Raw genomic sequence first — 16979 nt, 5'->3', positions numbered from 1 at the left:
AAAATGTTGTTGAAACCAAGCCTGCAAAAGCCAAGACTAAGCAGAAAAAAAGCTGGGTGGAAGACGACTCAGTGTTACAAAAGAACAAGTTGATCCAAAGTATGAAGTCCAAAGAAACTGTCATAAAGAGTCAACCTTCAACCTTCCAAAAGCATTCACAAATTGGGACACCACACCAAGGAGCAGTTCTCCAGAGGATTCGTAAACAATATAGAAAGCATTCGGCTCATCAACTGAGAAAGTTTAGGACATCGCTGAGCACCATTGAAGAGGTTGTGCAAACATGAACTTTTTCTGTCATTTTTGATTTGAACATTATGTTTTTTCCCTGTATTTTTCAGCATATGATGACTTGACGAAGCCAACATTTTATCCTTTTTGTTCCTTTTATAACATCAATATTTTTAGTGTACCTTATTCAAGTTTTCAGTTATGTTAATTTGAGCAGGCTGTGTCAAGAAAATGTGGTTTGTTCACAAGTGTCCTTTCAGGTTGTTGTTGTTAATAATATAAATAATAACAACAACAACAACAACAATAATAATACTATTAATATTATTTCAACATAATTATTATTATCCTTGACAAATTCATAGATGCACCTTTTTCCAGTTTGTTCATAAACCTTGATTGATTGTATTGACTTGCAGAAAATGTAATGGTCCATTATTTCCTCTACTGGTCTCATTTGACACAGGAAACTGATGTTGAAGCAGTTGTTGAAGCCAAGACTGCTGAAGCCAAGATTGATCAGTCTTCAGCTCTCCCTAAAAGGAATCTGTGTAAGATGGGTGTTTCTTCACTTAGTTCACTACATCTTGGGACACCACAAGAAGAAAAGCATAAGGCCTCCCTTTTGCTATGGGCACTGCTTAACTGTAAAGAGGGCCCAGCCCCAGTGATTGATGATGAAAAGCCTTCCACATCCTATGCATCACTTCATGACAACCAGCAAAAAGAAGCAGTTTGGGATGAGAGAAAAAGAGAAGAAAATGTCTTAAAATTGCAAAAGCAAGCTTTGATACAAAGTAAGAAGGAGCAGAAGAAAGAAGAAATAAGAACAGTTGATGAAGGTATAATGAGGGCCAAAGAGAAGAACAAAGAAGAGATGTATGAGATAACATTTAAAAAGAAGAACTTTGTTCAGCAGATAAAGAGGCAATTTTGTGAACTTGTCCTGAGGTTTAGTGAGCAGAAAAAGAACTTGAAAGAAAGAGAAAGGAGGAAGAGAAACAAATGAAAATCACAAAGCGAATAAAGAAAAAAAAATCATATATGAGTTGGTTAGCTGAAAAAACAGGGAAAATGATGAAAAAGAAAGAAAAAGGCAGAAAAGGAGCTGCAGAATGATGAAGAAAATGAAACCCACCATAAATTAAGGAAAGGAGGAAGAAAAGTCAAATAGAATGACCAGTCTGATCCCAGCATGGCCAAATAGACAAGCACTGTCACTGTATTGCACCCACCCCCCCCACATGCATATTAAATGCTATCAAGTGAAAGTAAATAAAAGTTTGATCATAACAAAGGGAGGTTTATGGTTTTTTTTTTATCTTTAATAATATGTTTTGAAAAATGTATATGATGAAGAAATAACTTTCATTTAAACTGTAAAATGTTTAAACGATCCGTTTGGGTATCTTTTGAGTGCCTACCAAACCACAAATTGTGAGATAAGACAACCAAGTCCACTTTACAGGCAGCCTACATCAGAAAACAGGCTAAAACAGCCATTCAGATTTGGCTCCCGTTTTTATAACAAGAGGGCAGTCATTAGCATTATACTGCCCCCAATCTGAGTATCTCTACCCATGGTTTGAGAACTACTTTTACAAAGGTAGCCATTTTTTCTCTCACACACGCCAGACCCAATATCATTATATTGAAATTAAGAGCTAAGTACGGGAATTGCTCTGTTACACAGGCTGACACAAAATGCTACACTGGCCCCCAGCAACAGAGGACAGAAGATCTGAGTGGATAAAGTTTATTTTTGATGGCAATGTCCCAGCTACCATCAACAAAAACCTGTATGTGTGTACTAACAACTTTGTGTCAAAATGCTTTACCTGCCTGGGTTAGTATAATACAGGGCTAAGTTTTGGGATGAATATCAACTGTGCAAAGCTAAAGTGCAGATAAGGGAAATGTAAGTAACTTATTTTAAAAAATTATTATTCTAGCTATGTGTTTCTTTGGTCATTTAGCACTAGCTAACTTTAACCCTGAGGTTATAAATATAATTTTAAAGATATTATTGGTGTTTCTTGGGTTATTTGTTGCAGGATCCACAATAAAACAAATCCTATCAATTTATTAGTTGAATTTGTGACAGATGAACTTTATCAACAGGTGAATAATGTGAGAGTAAATGTAACAAGGTTGCAGTTGTGTTCCAATTATGTGTTAGCAACATTAGCATGTAATGCTAGAGGAAAATGTGTTTTACAGCTGTCTGTAATTTAGCATGTGGGCATGCTTTGCAGTGTGTACATATATATATGTCAGTGTGTGTAGAATGAAGTTTGACAACTCAGGAGCTGACTTTGGTTAAGACATATACAGTGGTGTGAAAAAGTGTTTGCCCCCTTCTGATCTTTTTTTGCATGTTTGTCACACTTAATGTTTCCGATCATCAAACAAATTTAAATATTAGACAAAGATAACACAAGTAAACACAAAATACAGTTTTTAAATGAAGGTTTTTATTATTAATGGGGAAAAAATCCAAACCTACATGGCCCTGTGTGAAAAAATGATTGCCCCCCAAACCTAATAACTGGTTGGGCCACCCTTAGCAGCAACAACTGCAATCAAGCATTTCAGTTATGCAATCATAATTGGCAATGAGTCTTTTATAGCACTGTGGAGGAATTTTGGGCCACTCATCTTTGCAGAGTTGTTGTAATTCAGCCTTATTGGAGGGTTTTTGAGCATGAACCGCTTTTTTAAGGTCATGCCACAGCATCTCAATCGGATTCAGGTCAGGACTTTGACTAGGCCACTCCAGAGTCTTCATTTTGTTTTTCTTAAGCCATTCAGAGGTGGACTTGCTGGTGTGTTTTGGATCATTGTCCTGCTGCAGAACCCAAGTGCGTTTCAGCTTGAGGTCACGAATGGATAGCTGGACATTCTCCTTCAGGATTTTTTGGTAGACAGCAGAATTCATGGTCCCATTTACCACAGCAAGTCTTCCAGGTCCTGAAGCAGCAAAACAGCCCCAGACCATCACACTACCACCACCATATTTTACTGTTGGTATGATGTTCCATTTCTGAAATGCTGTGTTACTTTTACGCCAGATGTAATGGGACATACACCTTTCAAAAAGTTCAACTTTTGTCTCGTCAGTCCACAGAGTATTTTCCCAAAAGTCTTGGGGATCTCCTCCACAATCATCAAGATGTTTTCTGGCAAAACTGAGACAAGCCTTTATATTCTTTTTGCTCAGCAGTGGTTTTCGTCTTGGAACTCTGCCATGCAGGCCATTTTGCCCAGTCTCTTTCTTATGGTGGAGTCATGAACACTGATCTTAACTGAGGCAAGAGAGGTGTGCAGTGGATAAATTTGGATTTTTTTCCCCTTAATAATAAAAGCCTTCATTTAAAACCTGCCTTTTCTGTTTACTTGTGTTATCTTTGGCTAATATTTAAACTTGTTTGATGATCTGAAACAGTAAGTGTGACAAACGTGTACAAAAATAAGATATCAGGAAGGGGGCAAACACTTTTTCACATCACTGTATGGCTGCACCCCTATAATTTCTCTTGCAGTAATGTTTGGTTCTGTTCAAAAGAGCCTACAACATGCTGTATACTGCACTCAGTATATACTGTATACTGGTCCCTGTAGTAGTAAGCAGTATAGTATCCAGTATGCAAGAAATGCAAAGCATACTACAAGGCTACATTAATGTATGATGGTTCCATACACTTGGGTAAGATTTTTCGCCACTGTTGCATGACTGGATACAGTACACCCAAAAGATCTGGTCATGTCCTGGAATATTTGGTGAAATTAGACATTGTGGTGGAAATTCAATGAAACGGGGAGTCAGATGTGGATAATAAGTAAAAAAGGTTTTAATAGAAAAGAAAGATTCCACAGAGTGTGGGGCTCACTACCAAGAGAAGCCCCGAGTCATACAGAGCATTGCTTGATATACAATTCTAACTGTATGCCTTGACCAATCACAGACTTCCTGCCTCTTGTTGCTATGGCTCATATACCATTCAGCTTTAAGCGTTGCTTATCTCTTTCAGGCCGGCTGGTAAGAATCTTGCTTGACTGTCATCCCTTAATTGCAGGCAATAAAGCAATGGCAGGCAGTAAAGCAATTGCAGGCAATAAAACGAGAGACATCTTCCTGCTTATCTGATCTACGGTCTCACTCCCTTAAAGTTCTTTGCTTACATAAACATTTTTCCTAGGGAACAGGATACTGCTGAATGTATGTGAATCACTGAAGCACATAGTATTTCCTTTACATTTCCCCCCTTTGATTCTCATACAATCATTAACTAAAATCTTCAGTTATGGCAAAAACATGGAAGTTATCCTTATCCCAACATAAGTATGTATCATATCTGTGATATGATGAATTCTTTCCTGCACAATTAATTACGTCACATAAGTCAAAAGTCCATGCAGTAGAACTGCCCACCATATAGTCCAATTCTACTCCTCCATACTTTTGTATACACCAATCTTTAGATGTAATGACACTGATGCGTGATAGTATCAGGCTGATCCACAGGAGGTGCTGCATCTTGCTAGTCCTGCGGTGGCGTTTCTGGTGCCTTTTTACAATGCGTGTGATGCACCCATGTCGCTCTTCCGTCGGTCTTGACGGCGGTGTTAGTCGTCAGTAGCACTTGGAATGGTCCTCTCCACCTGGGCTGGTTCCACCGCTTCCTTCTGAAGTCCTTTATCAGCACCCAATCACCTGGTTGGTGGGTGTGGAGTGGAGTATTCGTCACCTCGGGAAGGACTGCCTTCACCTGCTTAGACACATGGGAGAGAGATTTGTGCAGAGACACACAATACTGCAAAAGTGATTCATTGATCAGGTTAGTATCCCAGTCGGGCGGTCCTATCCCCGTGTTGGGAGGCCGTCCAAACACTATCTCAAAAGCTGATAAGCCTGTTCGTGCCTGCGGTCTGGTTCGGCATTGCCATAGGACGAGGGGAAGGCATTTTACCCAATTCATGCCTGTTTCCTGCGTTAATTTAGCTAGACCTCCTTTAATGGTGCCGTTTGTCCGTTCTACTGCCCCTGCACTAGCAGGGTGATAGCTGCAGTGTTTTCTCATATCTACCCCTAGGTATTTAGTCAGAGCTTTTAGTCCTTCGTGTACGAAGGGTGTCCCATTGTCACTGGAAACTCGTCGTGGTAACCCCCACCGGGGAATAATTTCTCTCAGTAGCGCTTTTGCTACTGCATCACTATCTTGTTTTCCCATTGGGAAGGCCTCCACCCACTTGCTAAACATGCACACACACACAAGCATGTACCTCTTTCCTTCAGCTGGTGTTAGTTCTACAAAATCTATTTGCCAATGTTGAAATGGCTCAATAGGCGGCAGGTGTCCGGCGGGTGCGTGTTTGGTATGATTGTCTCGGTGTGGTGTGTTTTGTGCACATACCAAGCATCGGGAACAAAAATTTTGGGTGTGTGTGTTTATTCCTGGTGCATACCAATGTCTCGTTATACTCTCCACTATCCCCCCTTTGCTCATGTGACTCCTCCCATGAGCAATCTCAATTAGTCCTTTCATATAAGCTGTGGGGAGACAGGGTTTGTTCATATCTGGGTGTACCCATATCCCGCCTATTTGTTTACACCCCCCTTTTTTCCATTTCACAATCTCGTGGAGTGGCTTGTTTTTGGATATCTTTAGTAGATATTCTGGTTTCGGTATCTGCTTGTGCCATTTGTGTATGGAGCGGTTGTAACGCTGTGAGTTGAGCTACTTTATCCGCATAAGCATTCCCTTTTGATACGGCGTCATCCGCCTTAGTGTGTGCAGCGCACTTTATAATTGCTACTTCCTTTGGTAGTTGAATTGCTTCCAACAGCTCTGCTACTAGGTGGTGATTCTTTATCTTTGCTCCTGAGCTGGTGAGAAAGTTGCGATGTCTCCAAATGGCCCCAAAGTCATGTGCTACTCCCCACGCGTACCGGGAATCGGTCCAGACGTTCACGGTCTTGTCTTGTGCTAGTTTACACGCATATATGAGTGCAGCAAGTTCAGCTGCCTGCGCTGAGTAATTAGATGGGAGTGGTTCTGCTTTCACCACTTCTGTGTGTGACACAACAGCATATGCTGCTCGATTAGTGCCTTGAGAGTCACGTTTAGCTGAACCGTCCACAAAAAATTCCAGGTCCGCATTAAATATTGGTTCCTCCTTTAAATCTATTCTGGGAGATGTTGCAATTTCTAACACCTGTTGGCAGTCATGGGGCTCTCCTTCCTCCTCTGTAGGCAATAGAGTGGAGGGGTTTAGAGTTGTGCATCGTTTCACAGTAACATTTGGCATGTCTAATAAGGCAGTGTGGTACCTAAGCCATCGCTGAGTGGACAAATGTGCCACTTTTTGATCTTGCAGTATTCTTGACACTGCATGAGGCACATGTAGGGTAAGCTTGGCGTAGCCTACTATATCTCTGGAAGCCACTAGTGCCTTCTCGGCGGCTGCCACAGCTCTTACACATAAAGGTAGGCCTGCTGCGACTGTCTAATTTTCCTGAGAAGTAGGCCACCGGCCTTTGTTTGTCCCCATGTTTTTGTGTCAATACACTTGTCATATATTGCCCTTTAACATCCACTGTCTGTTCAAATGGTTTGTTTGGGTCGGGAATGCCTAACGCTGGCATGACTTGTAACAGCTGTTTCAGTGTTGTGAAGGCCGCCTCAGCTTCCGGTGTCCATTCCGGCTGTGAGGAATTTGACCCTTTGGTCGGTATTATATCTCTGAGTGGTCCCTCATGTTCTGCATAGGATGGTATGAATGTCCTACAATAGGAACACATTCCTAAAAAGGACAACAGTTGTTTTTTCGTCATGGGCTTTGGTATAGTCAAAATGGCATTCACTCGGTCTTTAGTCAGCATGCGCGTTTGCTCAGTGATGTCATGTCCTAAAAAATGCACTTGCTGCTTACAGAACTGTAATTTGGATTTGGATGCCTTATGGCCTTCCCCTGCTAAATGATGTAGCAGTGCCACCGTGGCTTGTTTACACGCTTCTCGTGTTCTCCCACAAATCAAAAGATCATCAACATATTGCAGCAAGGCTATTCCCTTAGGGAGTTCTAAAGCCTCTAGGCTTCGATGTAAGGCGGCATTGTAAATGGTTGGTGATTCACAATACCCTTGACACAATCTCGTGAATGTGTATGGCTTTCCTTCAAAAGTGAAAGCAAACCAAAATTGGCTATCCTTGTGCACAGGTACGCTAAAGAAAGCGTTGGCCAAATCAACTACACTGAACCACTTACTGTCTGGTGGGATCTGAGAGAGAATGGTGTGCGGGTTTGGAACTTCTGGGGCTCTAGGGTGTACTGCCGCGTTGACAGCCTGCAAATCCTGCACAAATCTCCATTCATCTCTCCCTGGCTTCTTAACTGGGAAAATTGGAGTACGTACTGGTGAGTCTGGGCATGGTACGATAACTCCTGCTTGTTTTAATGATTGGAACACAGGCCTGATGCCCTCCACTGCCTCTGGTTTTAGAGGGTATTGGTGCTGGTGTGGTCTGTAATCAGATTTTGGGGTGATGTGGACAGGCTCACATCCTTTTATTAAGCACACATCATTTTTTCCCTGTGCCCATAACCCTGCAGGAACTGTTTTCAGTTCCTCTTCCTCTTCCTCTGAGAGGGTAACAGAGGATACCATAATTACTATATTTGGACTTACAAGCTCGACCCCCCTTCTGCAATTTAGCCTATACGGGGTTGGCATTTTCCACACGTCTATGCTTGGGCTGTACATAATTTTACACTGGGGTTCTTTTATCCAATCAGTTGCGCTCAACACGCGTTTTGTCCACAACCCTACTCTCTGCCAGTCTGGGTCAACATGTGCACTAGCCAGCGACACATGAGGTGTGGCATGTGAGATTGAATATAAAGATTTCTGTTTAGCTGAGAGCTGCACCACTCCCGCAGCCCACTCGCAGTCCCACGCTATGGCTGTGATAATCAAACTGTCACTGCCCCCTAAGTCAAATTTCTGTTCAAAATCAACGTCACATCCCTCATGGACCTTCATTGTACAGTGAATAGAATCACTTTGTTTAACTGTCAGCTCACCAGGTAGCGTGTTAGTAACTTCAGTCATAAAATGTGTTAGTACTTCCCCCGCAGTGCACTGCAATTCATACACGTACAAAGGGGCTCCTGCCTCTAGCTGGACTCCCTGTGTAGGTGTTTCCCACGTAACAAACAACCCCTCTGGGTTGCTGCTAATTGTGCACCCAAGTTTACACATTAAATCTCTAGCTAACAAATTAATTGGACAGGTTTCTGATATCAAAAAACTTTAAATTGGCTTTTCCCTAAACTACATCGGAGAGGCTCGGACATCCTTTCATCAATGGGATGACCTCCCACTCCAATTACTGTTATCCCATATCCTTGTCTCATTCTACATTCTATTAATCCTTCTTTTAACACTGAGTGGGTGGCACCACTGTCAACCAAAAACCTAACATTTTTTCCCTCTACTTTCACAGTTACCTCGGGGAGGCCTCTTGGCCCTTTACTAATCTGCTGTAATAGTTGGTAATTTAAATTTGTCACTTCCCTTTTGCTGTCTTCACTCAGTGGTCCGCTGCTGTCCTGCCTCTCCACTGCCCGTCACTCGTGGATTGTGGGATCCTGATCTGTGCCCCCGTCATACGAGTTATCCTCCTCCGGACAGTTTCTGGCAAAATGTCCAAGCTTTCCACAGTTGTAGCATTCCTGCTCTTTCATCCAATCAATTTTTCCTCCTTTTCCTCTTCCTCTGCCTCTGCCTCTTCCGCGACCACGTCCCCTGCCACGACTACTTCCTCGTCGGCGGCCTTCTCCTTGATCTCCCACCGTCTGGAGCATTGTCAGCATCGCTTGGTGTGTGGTATCTGCTCGTTGACGCTCTCGTCTGGCGTCTTTCTTCCCCAGGATTGTCTCATGATGCTTGGCATGCTCCTCAATAGTAGATAGGGGAGCTCTGCTGTAGCCTATGCAGTTTTTTCTAATGAGATCGCTGATGTCTTTTCTCATATTCATTAGGAAGCTGTTTCTCAAATGAGCTTCCCATGCACCTACTTCTCCAGGTCCTGCTGCTCGTTGTGCTGGTGTGTCAATTCCACAATGGTCAGTGTGGACACGCGTCAGACGGACGAGAAAGTCAGCGACGGGTTCGTCATCTTTCTGTTTGCATGATGCTATCACATCGGTGTTGATGGTGGTTGGATAGGCTGTTTCCACCCTTTCGATGAGTCCTCTTATCATCTCTCTGTATGGGCCATTCAGGTCAGGTTGGCCTTGGGGCGGTGCATTCCACTCAGGCAGGTGGAGACGGACATCTCCATCCACCCAGTTTCTATCAATGCGGTTATACTGTGGTCCGAGTCGAATCATCAACAACCGTCTCAGTTCAGCCTGTGTTGGTCTGCAGGACTGCACGAATGCCATCAGTTCTTGTCCGAAGCGTCGTCCGCCGATGTCACCTGGCTTGCTCAGGCCATCGGCCGCTTTCATGATGTCGTCTGCAGTCCAGTGACGGTGGACCATAATCACTCCCTCAGGTCCTGACACTTCCACCATCGGGAACTGTGGGGCATAGCCTACCTCAGGCTCTGCAGATGCCTTTATAGTGGTGTGACTTCGAGTGCGATGAGCCACTGGTGAGGTTATTGCCTCCAGTTGTCGTCTTAATTCGTCATATGGAGACGGCTTTGGTGTTAATGAAGTTCCTGGTTGCGGATAAGGAGGTGGATTTGCTAGCGCTTGTGGTTGCTGAATCAGCTGGGTGGCTCTCGGCGGGGCGGCATCGAGGTCAGGATCAGCTAAAGAAACACACTGAGACTTCATTATTACCTTTTCTATGTCCTACCTGCTGCTTCTGCCTTTTCTCAGCTTCTTCTAACCACATTTTTGCCTTTTCCAGCATGTCTTCACTGTTCTCATCAAAATATTTCCGCGCTTTCTTATCAGCTTCCCTAGGCTTAACCTTAACTCTTTCAATTAATTTTAACAGGTATGCAACACTTAGAGTCCCTGAGACATTAAAACCGTAATATTTAATCCAAAATGGGATGTTTGTTTACATGTTCCCCATAGTCCTTATTCATTTGAAAGAGTAGGCTACAGGAGAACTTGTCCTTACTGAACTCATACTCCTTACTGTTGCCCGCACCCATAATAATAATAATAATAATAATAATAATAATAATAATAATAATAATAATAATAACAACAACAACAACAATTTTTTTTTTTTTTTTTGGATCCAGGCAACAAAAGAACAAAGGAAACTTACCTACTCTCTACAATTTTCCTATTCTTATCTTATTATCCACACCATCTACCCCCGATATGGATTAGTTCCGCTCCAGCAAATCGTGCTAGTATACTGAGTCCACTCCTTTCCCTACGGGGTGTTCTTTCGACCCGGGCCTATTTCTTACACTAGTACGTCTACTCAGTGTGCCTATTCTCTTAGGCTGGCGGAGTCCCAGACTCCGGAATCCTCTAGACCCTATTTTTAAGCCCTAGTATCTCATGTACTATGCTACTTTACAGACCCACCCCAGGGTAGACTCAGGCGGATCACTATGTCACTTTCTTCTAGGATTAAATTACTGAACTTCACCACTTACTTTCTGTTCGTTAGATCAGGCGGAGCACACCACCGGAGTCAAGCGGGACGTCACTCCCTGGTTAGGTACTTTCCCATATTCTTGTGGGTTTCCCTCTTTCTCCAGCTCAGTTCTCTCTCTGAGGAGCGTCCTCGAAGTTTAGTCACCGCTGCTCCGCATGGTGCCTCTCGCTGATCCTGCCGACAACGCCAAATTCTGTGGTGGAAATTCAATGAAACGGGGAGTCAGATGTGGATAATAAGTAAAAAAGGTTTTAATAGAAAAGAAAGATTCCACAGAGTGTGGGGCTCACTACCAAGAGAAGCCCCGAGTCATACAGAGCATTGCTTGATATACAATTCTAACTGTATGCCTAGACCAATCACAGACTTCCTGCCTCTTGTTGCTATGGCTCATATACCATTCAGCTTTAAGCGTTGCTTATCTCTTTCAGGCCAGCTGGTAAGAATCTTGCTTGACTGTCATCCCTTAATTGCAGGCAATAAAGCAATGGCAGGCAGTAAAGCAATTGCAGGCAATAAAACGAGAGACATCTTCCTGCTTATCTGATCTACGGTCTCACTCCCTTAAAGTTCTTTGCTTACATAAACATTTTTCCTAGGGAACAGGATACTGCTGAATGTATGTGAATCACTGAAGCACATAGTATTTCCTTTACAACATCCAGGTATCTTTCGCGTACTGGAAAATGTATTTTGGTCCCATAATTCATACACCATATTAATTTGGGGCCAAATATTCCAGGACATGACCAGATCTTTTGGGTCAGTATGCAAGTAGTATGCAGTAGGCTATTTTGAATACAGACTTTCTCTCAGGGTTCAAGTAGAAGAGGGGCTGGGGGGAAGGGGTGGGTTTGAGCAGTGGCTTATTGTCATTTAAAGGCACAGGCATTCAAACTGGTTGTTCTAACAGGGCTGTTTTAACCGGCTGAGAAGGGTGCTTTGGTGATTGATCCTAGAAGTATTAAGCCAATCACGTCATACATATTTCATTAAGACCCCAGGGAATATAAAGGGGTATAATAGGTCTCCATTATTATTTTGCAGCGTTTGTATCTATTATAAACCTATTCTAGGTAATTTGTGGAATGTTTTGTAAGCATCACGATTACTGATATTTAATTTTTTTTTACTTTTTAAGCATTTGACAGACACTTTTATCCAGAGCAATTTACAATTTTCAATCATGTTGCAGAGGTAGGTAAGTGTAGTGTTAGTATTCTTGTCCAAAAACTCTAATTGGTATAGTATAGAGCACTTGCTGGGATGGGGATTGAATCCCGGTCCCACACTGGAGAGGCTGAAACATTACCCACTACAATATAACACTGAGGCAGTTGCCTAGAGTCTCCCCTAATCTAAGGGTCAAATAAAAATGAAATTTATGTTGATGTTAAATTATTTATTCTTAAATGTATATGATTTTAAAAATGCCCATTATATGAATCTATACCAATTAGTAATTAGACCATCTATTACAAGTGGTGCCAGACCAAGGCCAGGAGGATTATGAAGGACCCCACCCATCCTGACAATAGGCTCTTCTCCCTGTTGAGGTCAGGGAAGTGCTTTCGCTCCCTGAAGACTAACACAGAGAGACTGAGGAGGAGCTTCTTCCCACAGGCCTTTCGGGCTCTGAACCAGGGCAACTGATGGGACTAATCTTCATTCACTGGATTCCCCCACTGGACTGGACCATTGTTCACTATAACATCATACACACTCTTACACACCCATATTTTGCTATTTGCACTGCGCTATATAGCACAACTTCACACTGAACTGGAAAATTTTTAAATTGTAATTTGTATATAATCATAATCGTGTTTATTTTTTACCCAGACAAATTCTATTTTATATTTTAGGCTTTATTTTCCTTCCTTTACAAATACATTTTAGGATTTATTTCAGTTTAACCTTACATTACACTGATCTGTATATTTTTCTGTATCGCTCCTTGGTTTACGGGCAGAGCAGTCACCAAAGGCATTTCACTGCCAGTTATACTGCGTATGACTATGTATGTGACAAATTATCTTTGATTTGATTTGAACTGAATTATGTTTAGTGATTTTAGTGTAGTGTAACCGCTGTTTTTTTGTAATTATATAAATATGTCAATTCAGACTGGGGCAAGCAAAAAAGTGATAGCTCCTATGCATGTTGGACGGATATATATATATAGTGATAGCTACTGTGTGTATAGGTGTATAGGATGTTTTTCAAAGTGAAAAAAAAACCCATCTGAATGGAGAAGAAAAATTCAACATGTGGGAGAAAGCAGAAAATGGTTCACTGCACTTCGAAATTGAAATAGTATTTTTCATTAGAAACTAGTGCTTCCACAAAAGCTTTCAATCAGCTCATCTCACCACTAAGAGCTAGCTTTTGTGGCTTCCAAATCGGGGTGGCCCGAGTGCCGATTTATTTTAATGCGAGGTAGTCCGCATATATATATATATATATATATATATATATAAACGTGACATGATTGACATGAGTTTAAATACACACAGACGAAACGAAGTACAGGTGTGTGCCAAAAACGAAGGTCCTCCCACTGCATGTGGCTGGCCAAACCACATGCCTATATAAACAAAAAAGCAAAACAACAAAAATAGCCTATAATTTAAAAAAAATTATAGCAGTGCTCTGGTGAGTTTTGAAGACCCTGCTGTTTCAGTGTCTTTGAGTCTGCCTAATTTAGCTAGCTAGCTATATTTTTTGGTCAGATTTTTGTGTCAGTGTCCACTTAGTTTATTCAGTGTTCACATACCATTCTTCAAAATGATGAGCCTTCAGCATTAGTCTGAAAATATCTGTTACTCAAAGACCATGTTTACAAAATAATATTTCAGTTATTCAAAAATAATTTCTTTTTTATATATTCTCAACTCAAATATGGTCTCAAATTACATTTAAAATAGCATAATAGTCTTTAAAAAGTTTTCTAAAATCTGACCAGAAGACACCGTGGTGAAAGAGAAACGTTTCTAGGTGTTTGAAATAACATTGGGACTGTGCCTAAGAATTAAGCGGAGCTGATTTTAAATGGAACAAACAATATTATTACGTCATAATAGGTAGATAATAAACTGGGGCTGCGAAGAAGTATGTAACCTAGCGAGAAGACAACAATACAATTACAGACTCTTCTGAAATGCAACTCTTCTGAAATGCGTTAAAAGGGACTCCACAATATCTCAAGAGAATCTTAAGGTAAGTCTTTAAAATTGCCGGCTGGTGCGGAAGCGTTCCAAACGATGCTGACATAAACTCTTTACATTTCAAAAAGGATTTAAAAGGAATAAATATACCTATCACGAGCCTTTCGGTTAACAAAAATGTATTACCAATAAGCGGTTAAAGCGATTACGATTATAAGAAAGATTTATGAATAATATATATGGTCAACACCTATTTAATTATGTAACGTGGAGCGGTCACGAGGCGGACGCGTACGCTGAGAAGAGCGAGATATTTTAAGGGCAAATCTATAATCAGAGTCATAGTCACAGTCCAGGGTCAATGAGCCAGTGCGGAGAGTCCGGGAATACATAGTAAACAAACGAGAAAAAACACACGATAGAGAATAGGCAAACAGGCCACAATAAGGAACACAAACTACACGAGCAGGCTAAGAAACACGAGCAGAACAAGCACGACAGGGCTTATTACATACAACTACAGAGAACAAAGAGGGATGGATAAGAGACTGAGGCTAGGAATTACAAAGACTAGCACTAACAGGGGAAAACCAAGGGTTTTAATTCACATATACATGAGGGCTAACAAAGAACAGTTAACAAGACTGGAACAGGAATGCAGAAAATGAAACAATAACATGAGACAGGGAGACAGGCATGCTAGCAGGGGCCAAATTAAATATAATAGTTTTCATTTATGATCTGTATTCTTCTTACATGCATAAGACCTTTCTTACAAAAAGAAAGACTGAAATCAAACTTTTAAACATGTCTCTCTCTAGGTAACAAGAACAGACTGGAAACATGGATACATGTAAAATATCAAATGTAGAAAATGAAACTGAACAAATTAAGCAGTGGGAGAAAGAAAGGAAGTCACTGCAGTCTGAGCTCAAGGCTTGTCAAGAGAGACTGCATCATAGTCAGATGATTGTGGCAGCTCTCCAGAGGATCTATAAAGAATATGGAAAGGACTCGGAGGGTCTGCTGAGAGAGTTCAGGACACTGATGAGCACCATAGAAGAGGTTTTGCAAACATGAACTTTTTTCTAGCATTTTTTATTTGAACATCTAATTTCCCCTGTATTTCTTCAGCATATGATGACTTGACAAAGCCAACATTTTATCATTTTTTTCTTGTTATAACATCAATATTTTTAGTGTACCTTATTCAAGTTTTGAGTTATGTTAATGTGACGAGACTGTGTCAAAAAAAATGTAGTTTGTTCACAAGTATCCCTTACTAATTATTGTTCTTCTTCTTATTATTCTTATTATAGTTTTTTATTATTATTTCAGCAGAATTATTATTATCCTTGATAAATGAAGAGATGCCACTTTTTCCAGTTTGTTCATAAACTTTGATATATTGCATTGACTTGCAGAAAATGTAACATTCCATTATTTACTCTAATGGTTTCATTTGACACAGGAGAATGATGTTGAAAATGTTGTTGAAACCAAGCCTGCAAAAGCCAAGACTAAGCAGAAAAAAAGCTGGGTGGAAGACGACTCAGTGTTACAAAAGAACAAGTTGACCCAAAGTATGAAGTCCAAAGAAACTGCCATAAAGAGTCAACCTTCAACCTTCCGAAAGCGTTCACACATTGGGACACCACACCAAGGAGCAGTTCTCCAGAGGATTCATAAACAATATAGAAAGCATTCGGCTCATCAACTGAGAAAGTTTAGGACATCGCTGAGCACCATTGAAGAGGTTGTGCAAACATGAAATTTTTCTGTCATTTTTGATTTGAACATTATGTTTTTTCCCTGTATTTTTCAGCATATGATGACTTGACGAAGCCAACATTTTGTCCTTTTTGTTCCTTTTATAACATCAATATTTTTAGTGTACCTTATTCAAGTTTTCAGTTATGTTAATTTGAGCAGGCTGTGTCAAGAAAATGTGGTTTGTTCACAAGTGTCCTTTCAGGTTGTTGTTGTTAATAATATAAATAATAATAATAACAACAACAACAACAGCAATAATAATAATACTATTATTATTATTTCAACATAACTATTATTATCCTTGACAAATTCATAGATGCACCTTTTTCCAGTTTGTTCATAAACCTTGATTGATTGTATTGACTTGCAGAAAATGTAATGGTCCATTATTTCCTCTACTAGTCTCATTTGACACAGGAAACTTATGTTGAAGCAGTTGTTGAAGCCAAGACTGATGATGAAATTGATGATGAAAAGCCTTCCACATCCTATGCATCACTTCATGACAATAAGCAAAAAAAAGCAGCTTGCGAAAATTATGTTGAAGTAGTTGTCGAAGCCAAGACTGCTGAAGCCAAGACTGATCAGTCTTCAGCTCTCCCTAAAAGGAATCTGTGTAAGATGGGTGTTTCTTCACTTAGTTCACTACATCTTGGGACACCACAAGAAGAAAAGCATAAGGCCTCCCTTTTGCTATGGGCACTGCTAAACTGTAAAGAGGGCCCAGCCCCAGTGATTGATCATGAAAAGCCTTCCACATCCTATGCATCACTTCATGACAACCAGCAAAAAGAAGCAGTTTGGGATGAGGGGAAAAGAGAAGAAAATGTCTTAAAATTGCAAAAGCAAGCTTTGATACAAAGTAAGAAGGAGCAGAAGAAAGAAGAAATAAGAACAGTTGATGAAGGTATAATGAGGGCCAAAGAGAAGAACAAAGAAGAGATGTATGAGATAACATTTAAAAAGAAGAACTTTGTTCAGCAGATAAAGAGGCAATTTTGTGAACTTGTCCTGAGGTTTAGTGAGCAGAAAAAGAACTTGAAAGAAAGAGAAAGGAGGAAGAGAAACAAATGAAAATCACAAAGCGAATAAAGAAAAAAAAATCATATAAGAGTTGGTTAGCTGAAAAAACAGGGAAAATGATGAAAAAGAAAGAAAAAGGCAGAAAA

At 40.7% G+C, this 16979-nt stretch overlaps 1 long non-coding RNA gene across 1 annotated transcript; it reads right to left on the bottom strand.

Annotated features, from left to right (window-relative positions):
* Positions 1 to 4378: 4378 nt before the first annotated feature.
* LOC145658549 (uncharacterized) lies at positions 4379 to 10862 on the bottom strand. The gene is made up of 2 exons (XR_014124131.1): positions 10529 to 10862; positions 4379 to 5003 (listed from the first exon to the last, which is right to left on the bottom strand). It is a non-coding gene; the product is annotated as an uncharacterized LOC145658549 (long non-coding RNA).
* Positions 10863 to 16979: the final 6117 nt, after the last annotated feature.

The sequence above is a fragment of the Electrophorus electricus genome, chromosome 6 (genome assembly GCF_041902795.1).
Source record: "Electrophorus electricus isolate QZ-2024a chromosome 6, ASM4190279v1, whole genome shotgun sequence".
In the NCBI taxonomy this organism is placed as follows: domain Eukaryota; kingdom Metazoa; phylum Chordata; class Actinopteri; order Gymnotiformes; family Gymnotidae; genus Electrophorus; species Electrophorus electricus.
The sequence above is the reverse complement of the archived record's forward strand: the minus strand, read 5'-3'. Positions and strand labels throughout refer to the sequence as shown.